General features: G+C 39.1%; 1 protein-coding gene across 2 annotated transcripts in view; it reads left to right on the top strand.

Annotated features, from left to right (window-relative positions):
* Window positions 1-424: 424 nt before the first annotated feature.
* LOC150095245 (lysosomal-associated transmembrane protein 4A) overlaps window positions 425-9,628 on the top strand; it is a 94,411-nt gene continuing 85,207 nt past the window's right edge. For both annotated transcript variants that reach the window (XM_090409864.1, XM_090409863.1), the window contains exon 1: window positions 425-589. The gene's annotated coding sequence lies outside the window, so the exon portion shown is untranslated. The remainder of the gene's footprint in view (window positions 590-9,628) is intronic.

Genomic DNA, 9,628 nt, shown 5'->3' with positions numbered 1-9,628 from the left:
ACTCGAGTTTCCGGGAGGAAAAACTCGCTTGCCCGTGCCAGAGATCGACTAACTCGTGTACCGGTCGAAAAAAGGCTTAGAAAAATTTCCTCTAGTCGCCGACTAAACTCGAAACAAAGCCTTCCTTCGTGCGGCTAAGCGCCGTGGTGTGCAAACGCCACATCCACTGAGCTACACAGGCTCTTGTCTTGTAATAATAAATTTCATTGCCATATCGAAGCCTTTTAGAGTCTCTTTTATATTAGTTACATAGGTTCTTCTTCTCTTATCACCATTCACTGCGGCATTCACAGTGATTATTGTCATGTGGTTTTCAAATCAAGATCACGTTATATGTTTTTTTTTTTTTTTTTTTGCAAGTATGCTTCATATATTTATTGTTTTGCTGCTGAGATGCCGTTGCTTGTTTGCTGGCGATGACGCGCATGTGAATGTACTCAGTCTGGAACTCTAGTGGCGGTGAGGCATAGATTATATCCATCTACTATAATTTTGCTTCTTTGAAGGCATGCGCAATATTGCTGTGACGAATAAGGCAAATAATTAACATATTAGAGACGTTTTGAGGATTAGAAGTTTGATTTTTTTCGTAAGTGCTTCTTTTCTATGGTTTGGAAATGATGCATTTTGTTTCCGATATGTTATAATATAATTGTATTGGTAGTAGTTTAAGCCAGATGGAAAAATGTACTTTTATATGGTTGATTTGCGATTTATTATTGACGAACCATTTGCTTTCTAATTTGGTTTTAAGTGACTGGATTTAGAAGCTTACATCGCGCATGAAATAATAAATGTAAATAAACATGTTTATTTACTTGGTGTTTGGTTTATTATTTATGGTTTTCGCGTATATTGTTATTCTGGTTATCACTGAGAATGGATAAATTTTTCAGTGACTTAAATCATTGTTGGTACATATTGATTGTGTCAAATGATTTTGACCGTGATTGCAAAGATATCAGATATTGGAATGTAGTGTGTTTCCACTCGAAATATTATGCACAAATGTTTAACATTTTTCTTCTTTTACGAAAAATTAAAGCCATTTAGAACTATGCAGTGCTTACTAATTATATTAAACCCAGTAAGAGGGGGGGAGGAGATATTATTTCTCTTCCTCCTTCCTTCCTCATCGTTGGGCATTCATTGAAAGCAATCTTGAAGTCTGTGAGCGTTCATTTGCCTAGCACTTACAATCTCAGTTTAATGGGATAAGATGTTCAGTTTTATGTCCATTGAAATGTACTTTGTCACAGAGTATATGGTTTTCGTAAGTTTTTTTTTTCCCCCACTTGGTTAGACTATAATAAATTTAGTTTAATCCTTTATCTAAGTGTAAGCAAACAAAGTTTGCGCCTGAAGTATCTTCAGGACTGAGGCAACTCGTGGTAAAGGTGGACCAAGTTCTCATCACTCCTTGTCTTAGTACCTCCCATAATGCAAAGCACATCTCCTTGTGGACATGTATAATGCTATGCATTAAGGGAAGGGCCACTACCCAGACCGGTTTCAACTCGTCAGTGGGAGCCAGACCCAGAGGTGGTGGAAGCAATGGAGAAGTCATCTTTACCTATACGAGTTGCTAAAAGGTGTCTCACCTTATTATTAAATTACTCTGGATTTAGAGAAAGTGTTTGGAATTTTTTTTCCTCCCACTTGGTTAGACTATAATAAATTTAGTTTAATCCTTTATCCAAGTGTAAGTAAACAAAGTTTGCACCTAAAGTATCTTCAGGACTGAGGCAACTCGTGGTAAAGGTGGACCAAGCCCTCATCACTCCCATCTTCCATAATGTGATTTGCATTGTGGGAGATACTAAGACAAGGAGTGATGAGAGCTTGGTCCACCTTTACCACAAGTTTCCTCAGTCCTGAATATACTTTAGGCGCAAACTGTGTTTGCTTACACTTGGATAAAGGATTAAACTAAATTTATTATATATGTTTTTTGCATGGTGAAACTTGATTTCAGCAGGGGAGAATCCTAAAATCACTGATAAATTTTCCTCTACTGGGTGAAATTTTGGAATTCAGAAGACTGGAACCATAGCTGCTTGTAAAATCCATTGTTGCTGCTTTGGAAATGGGAATAGAGAAATGATCATAAGGGGAATTGTAATTACTAGTGAAGAAATAATACTATATATTTTTTTTTTAATTAACTATTTATAAAGTATTCTCAGAGTGGAAAATTTCGATAGACTGGATGAAAAATTTCTGTTGACAGATTAAACAGAATTTCGTAGAATATGTATGTGCTGATTATGATCATATAAACATAAATGTCTAACCACCACCTCAACTATTTCATCTGTGCCCTTCATGAGACCTATAAGTAGAAATGCATGTGCATTTGCCATATCTGACATATTTAGAATCCTCTTTTTATGATTGGCTCTGGCTAAAAATTTCCTTGTCATTCTTTGCTGTTTTCATTTTCTGCTTGTACCACTCTACTAATGCTGATAATCACTCTGAACTCTGTTTTATATGTGAAGGTTAATTTTCTATGCTATAATTACCTAAACAATAAAAGTCAACAGGGAAATAATTTTCCTGTTGACTTTAATGTTCAGAATTCAAAGTGGTCTCCCTTCTGAAGTTGATTGACAGGTCAGGATGGAATAGATGAAGTATTTGCTGTTAAGCAGTTTGTGTGAAATCATTGCTATCTACCAACCACAGTGCCAGATAATCTGATATGGATGCATAGACGTTATCATATTGATGTTTATAGAGAGAAAATACACATAGAAAAATAATAATCAACTAATTAAATTTATTTAGATTATAAGCCAATATTCCACCTTGATTTACTGGCTTCTTGCCCATCTTCATGAACAAGAAGTAGTACTAAGCACATCATGCAGGCACACCAGCTGGAAGGCAAACACAAACTGAGGAGCTTTATTTTTACTCTTTTCCACACAAAATTTTCAACCATTATTCAAGAACCAGACATTTCTCTCAGCTATTTATTCAATAAACCAAGTAGCAAGGTAGAGATTACTCCAAAGTAGTCCATGATGAAAAAATTCAACATATCCAAAATGGTGGAAGTCAGAAATCCCAGCTTTGCACTGGGTCTGCATTATAGTTTGCATTACTGCCCACTAGAGTTAGACTGGTTAGTCTGTTGCCGCGGTATGACATAGAGGAGTTTAGAAGGAGGGCCATAATCGCAAATGACATTATGCGCAGGTTATGCAGACGGTGTGGTGTGGAATTTGTGGACGTGTGGAATGAGTTTGAAGGGTGAAAGGACTTATACAAGATGGATGGCCTGCATTTGAATGGACTTGGTGTGCAGAGACTGGAAAGAGTGTTGCTGAATGAAGTGAAAATGGATGTGCAAAACCAGGGAAACTAGAACTACCAAGGAGGGGGGGAATGGATATGCAGACATCAGTGAGACAGACGAGTGTAAGAATGTATATAATGTACCCGAGCTAGCACCGAGGACAAAAAATGGGAATGGGTCATTTAGAATAACGCATCAATATAGGGGTGGGACTAAGGGATCACTGCATTTCATGTATACTAATGCCAGGAGTATTAGGAACAAGAAGGAAGAATTTTTGGCCTTGATTGGCTCTTCCTGGCCACAGGTTATTGGCATTAGTGAAACATGGCTGACGGAAGATGATATAGTTAGTGGGATAGAATGTGTAGGTTATAGTGTGTTTAGGAGGGACAGAGAGAATAAAATGGGGGAGGGGTATTATTGATGATAGCTGATGAACTGCAGCCAAGGAGAATTGAAGTTGTATCGCAGGATAGTGAAAGGAGCTCATTTTAGGCTATTTGGTGTGAGATTGAGACTGGCAGAATAAAATATACAGTTGGGTACTGCTATAGACCAGGTGATGGAATAGATGGTGGAGATAGTATGCATAGGGAAATTGATGAAATGAGTGGAAGGAGGGTAATTATTATGGGGGATTTCAACTATGGTAACATTGATTGGAAGGAGGAGAGGACACATGTGAGGAAGGAAAAGGATTTTATTCAATTATTAAGGGATAACTATCTGAGACAGCATGTAATTGAAAATACTAGGGGCGTGAGATTGCTTGATCTGGGTAATAGCATCTGAGAATTTGACTGTAATGAATATGACCATGTTGCCACCTATTGGTGAGAGTGATCATAAGGTCTTGACCTGGGAGGTGGCTAAAGGTGTGGAATTTTCGATTAAGATAGGGTATATGTGGAATTACCGTGCTGGCAAGTATGACAAGCTTAGGAGATTGCTTGGATCAGTGCCATGGCATGTACAACTGCAAGGGCTGGACGTCGATAGAGCATGGGAAGTGGTCAAGGAGCATTTACAGGAGGTTATGGCTGATTGTATACCTAGGGTCCGAATAGTAAAACAAGTAGAGGTTAAATGGATGAATAACACCATTAAGCTTGAGCTGCAAAAAAAGAAACAACTATGGAGGGAATTTAAAGAAAGGGGTGACCTGCAGGCACACGAACGGTATAAAGTGCAGGCCAGAAAGGTAACGAGTGTGGTAAAAAAAAAAGCAAAAGCGGATTATGAAAGGAAACTAGCTATGCAAGCAAAAGAGAATCCCAAACAGTTTTTTCAATATGCTGCAAGTAAGGAAAAAACTGTACACGGCAAAATTATTTTAAGGAATGACGATGGTAAGGAGGTCACTGAATCAGTCGATATAGTGGAGTTACTGAGCGCACACTTTGCAAAAAGCATATCATCCAGGTGGTGACATTGAAAAAATGAAGGAACCATTAGTTTATACGGGAATAGTGATGAATGAAGTGGAGGTGACTAGTCTATTACAGAACCTTAATGTGAACACATCTGTGGGATTGGATGGTATACTGGCACGGGTCTTGCGTGAAGCGGCTAAGGAATTATCAGTGCCCTTGACCATGTTGTTTAATCTGAGTCTCAGGTCTGGTTTAGTCCCGAAGGTGTGGAAAGAGGGGAAAATAGTTTCACTGCATAAAGGAGGATCCAAGACTACGGTTGCAAATTGCCGACCGATCACCATATCAGGAGTCGTTGTCAAGGTCTTGGAGAAAGTAGTCAAGGGAAAAATAAAGGAATGGATTGATGAAAATGAGATACTGTACAGGGGACAGCATGGCTTTGTGAAGGGTAGATCATGCTTCAGTAACTTGCTCAAGTTTTATAACAAGGTGACGGCTGAACTGGATAAGGGAAATGGGTTTACAGTGATACTGCTGGACCTGGCAAAGGCGTTTGACAGGATACCACATGGAATACTAATCCGTAAACTACAACATATGAGAATGGATATAGGGTTGGTGAGATGGATAGGTGGTTGGTTGATGGAGAGATATCAAAGAGTAGTTTATTCAGGAGTAGAGTCCAAAAGACGGCCTGTGACTAGTGGTGTGCCGCAGGGTTCTGTTCTTGGACCACTGCTGTTTAATCTGTTCATTAATGATATAGGGAAGGATCTAAGTGGAACAATTCATTTGTTCGCTGATGATGCAAAGTTGGGTAGGGCAATAGTGAATGCAGAAGATGTCAAAGTCTTGCAGGATGACTTAGATAGATTGGAGTTCTGGGCTAAGGAGAATGGATGTCAATTTAATGTGACAAAATGTAAGGTTATGCATTTTGGGGTGAAAAGATTAGCAGCAGTATACCACATTGGTGGAACTGTACTCCAGGAAATTGATGAGGCCAGGGACTTGGGATTGTTGGTGGATAGGGAGATGAAGTTAAGGGGACACATTGCAAAAGTAGCTAAATCAGCTCATCAACTCACTTGGTTGTTGAAAAATACCTTGACGAGCAGAGACAAGCAAGTTATTGTACCTCTGTACCGAGCCTTGATAAGACCTCATCTCGACTTCTGTGCCCAAATTTGGTCATCTTGATTCCTTCTTGATGGAGAGGAGGTGGAGAGGATCCAGAGGCGAGTGACTTAGATGATAGCAGGTCTATGGAATGACCTATATGAGAACAGGTTGAAGATTTATGGGTTACAGAAAATAGTTGATAGGCAGAAAAGGGGAGATATGATTGAGACATTCAAATTGCTAAAGGGATTCTATAGAATTAATTCAAAGAATATTTTTGAGATCAGGACTGGTGGTGGGAGAACTAGGGGAGACCTATGGAAGCTGGGCAAGAGTGTGGTTAGTAAGGGTGTTAGAGCTGGGTTCTTTACTTTTAGAGTGGTAAATGAGTGGAATAAGCTGCCAGAGTCTGTTGTGGGTGCTATGACGGTGAATGAGTTCAAGGCAAGGTATGAAAGATACTGTGAGAATGTAATCGCATAGTTGTGTGGACATGATGTTTAGGGCCTCCCTCGATGAGTATAAGGACTCCTGGAGTCGCCCGAAATAATAATAATAATTACTGGAAAGCATAAACAGACCAGGTTTTGAATGAAAAAGAAGAGAGATAGTAGAAACATATAAGATTTGATTGGACCAAACCCAGTAAACTTTCCTCCTGCTTGCTTCCACATTTCATATTCAGATGACACCATATACCATGGTAACATCACCCCAAGGTAATGCTAACTTCTTTGCACCTATTCTTCTCCTGCAAATGTATAGATGAGCAAGAAAAATCACGATCTCCTTTTGATATCATCAAAAAAGATAATGGAGAAATCCATTATCTTTCTAATTGTGGATTTAGACTCACCATATATACCCACCATGAGAATCTAGACTAATAACGAGCCATGAAAAGCCAAGTGTGCCATGACATTCAATGAAAAAAAACAGTGTATCACAGTTCTCTGTAGCACAATTGGAAGAATGACGGAACGTTGCGCCCCTTCAATTGGAAAAGGCCTAAATTCGAGTCTCGTCATTACAGGAGGAATCTTTATATGGACTTTTTCAATCGAAGGCGAGTTAGCCGATCTCATACGGAGGTAGTAGGGTTTTTTCTCCTGGAAACTCGTGTTTTCCATCCAGCATACAGACAAATCAGCCCTTTAGAACACACACGCAATTTACAGACAAAAAAATACTAGTTGTGGTGGTTGGCAGTGGATGATTGGTAGTAGGTGGAGATGGGGAGTTGTACAATAGGTGTCCTCCCGCAGTGAGTCTTTGGACTCCTTGGAGGTGTCACGAATAATAATAATAAGTGATTCAAGACCACAACTTGCAGCTCACACTTAGCCCACACAACAGTTTGCCGTAAATTGATTTCAGAATTGTCTATCATGTATTCTCTTTTTAATGTTTCCTACATGTCCACAATATTTATTCTATGTATGGAAACAAGTCTGTTCCAAAAAAAAGATAAAATATCAACCATTAAACTATTGCTCTTATTTCTTTTCTCACAAAACTCATGTATAATATGAATAGCCAGCTTCTTTATTCCTTGGAGATCTTCCCCCTTCCCCCCCCCCCACTTAGCTAGTTAGTGACTAGAAATATAAATTTCACTACCCTTAATGGACAGCCTTTCTCTCAGACATCACCACCCATTTATGGACATAAGGCATAGAAAGATTTGGAGAAACTTGTAGTTGCTCTCAACATTAACAGGACATTTGATCTGGTGTAGCACACAGCTGCTAAGCAAACCACCTTTTTATAGTTTGCAGTCTACACTACCTTTTACACTGTCACCAGCTTCCTCATTTGTCATCATTCATATTGTTATGGTAGTTGGCAGCCTCTTCTCACATTTTCCCACCATTGCTAGCATACCTGAAGATTTGGTTGATGATCCATTCTGTCATTACCACTTCTGGCTTATGTCTCTTCTGTAGGTATTTTCAGGGGCACTTTTGCTTTTTAACTCTTGAACTTGTTATTCTTCAGTGGAGTTAGGATAACATTGTGAACTTTACTGCTACCAAAATACTCCTGTCTGTTTCTCTTCTTTACTCTAGCCTCCACTGCACAAACACATCTCAGCTATATTCTCTTCAGCCTCTAAAAAAACTAGGTGTTTGAGTGCTCAAGGCACTACTTTTCATTTGTACAGCTAGTGATGCTGTATAAATCCAGAATCTGCTTGTCCTTGGAATACTGCCAACATTTTTGGTAGTGCATCAGAAATTTTCTAAGATTGTTTGATATTCTCCAGAAGTAATCTCTGAAAGGTTGCTGTCCTTATGTGTTATATTAAAGATCAGCTCCCTCCCTCCCTCCCCTCTTTATGCTTGGCATATATAAAGTACCCTGTTCTTGCAAGTTGACGTGCTGTGGACAGATAGAAGATTAACCAACATTCACATGGAAGAACACAAAAAATACATTTGCAATCATGATTATTGTCAATTGGCCTTGTGGACAATGCATTAGATATGGCTTATAGAATCAGTTGGAAAAAGACCACCATGCTTTAGGTACAGCTCATAGAATCTTGGAAATAAAAAACATCATTCTCTATCCCAGTAAATTTAGAGGAGAAAGACTATTTTTTGGAATCTGCAGCTTCTCTCAGAAATCAGCCTAATTTAAATAAATATGGTTGTATTAAATTCCCAAAATATCAGAAGCACTAATACTTCGGGATCCCATTTTGCATCCTAAGCTGCCAGAGTTACTCACAGAGGGTGCCCCACCTAGTTAGGACTCTAGTCCATGTGTTTTGCTTAGTTTTGCGTTACCTGTGTGTGTGTTCCAAGCCTCATATTGTATTCTCTGTCTCAGTGACTGAAACAAAATAATGGAAGAATTAAATAATATTTTTAATCCTTTCTCAGTGCTGTTTCACTCTATTAAGCATCTGTTATGAGTTCCACCTGCCTACAGGTGGAACTCATGACAGACGTTACCTTGGTCTTCCTTTCTCGCAACATTTAAGCCTTAATGGATGAATGTTATGATCATAAGGATGTATGTGTGGGGAGGGAATGAGAATGAATCTGCTCATGGAGGAGCCTGCTCTTGTGGGCAACCATGCCCCCCTTCCAACTTACCACCAACATAGAAGCAGATTCTTCATGCTGCAGATACCTCTCAAGATGACTTGATGTCATATTGCAGTTACCATCCCTTTTATTTTAATAAAGGATTTAAACGGACACAACTCTACCTGTGTTGTGCCCTCTCTCTCTCTCTTTAACATGAGAAACAACTTTCTTCTATATGTTTACCTGAGCATTCAGTAGTATTCATGACAAACTAAGTTTCCTCCCTCACACATCAGTTAAGAGACAAGTTACATAAAGTAACGAACATCCCTCGTGTCCTGTTCTCCACCTCTTGGAGTGCAGACAGACAGATGTCTTTCACTCTATCTATATCATGCACTTTTAAGATCAAAACTTGATTAATGGTCCCAAGTCTAAGGACCCATTGCTTCTGCCAGGGAGAGTACTCTGTGATGGCTGGATCCTATTCACCATCAAGCCATCAGAATCGCAACTGGAGCATTTCAAACATCAACTCTTTCTAGTTTGTATGTTGAGTTAAATGAATCACATTTGGTACTTCAATGTCAATAGCTGTCTGTTAAATGCAGTGAAAATAAAATCGCTACCAGACCATCCCATGTGGTCAACTATTTTTCATCCAAGGTGGAAGATTCTGTACAGCAGTCAACATGCTGCCATAAAACCCTCTGGTTTGTTGATACAAGCTCTTGAGATTGCAGGTGACTTCCACCTTGGCATTCATGCATACCATCATGTAGCTT

This window comes from Typopeltis vanoorti, chromosome 20, assembly GCF_054136105.1.
Source record: "Typopeltis vanoorti isolate ZY-2024b chromosome 20, IOZ_Tvanoo_1.0, whole genome shotgun sequence".
NCBI lineage: Eukaryota > Metazoa > Arthropoda > Arachnida > Uropygi > Thelyphonidae > Typopeltis > Typopeltis vanoorti.
The sequence above is the reverse complement of the archived record's forward strand: the minus strand, read 5'-3'. Positions and strand labels throughout refer to the sequence as shown.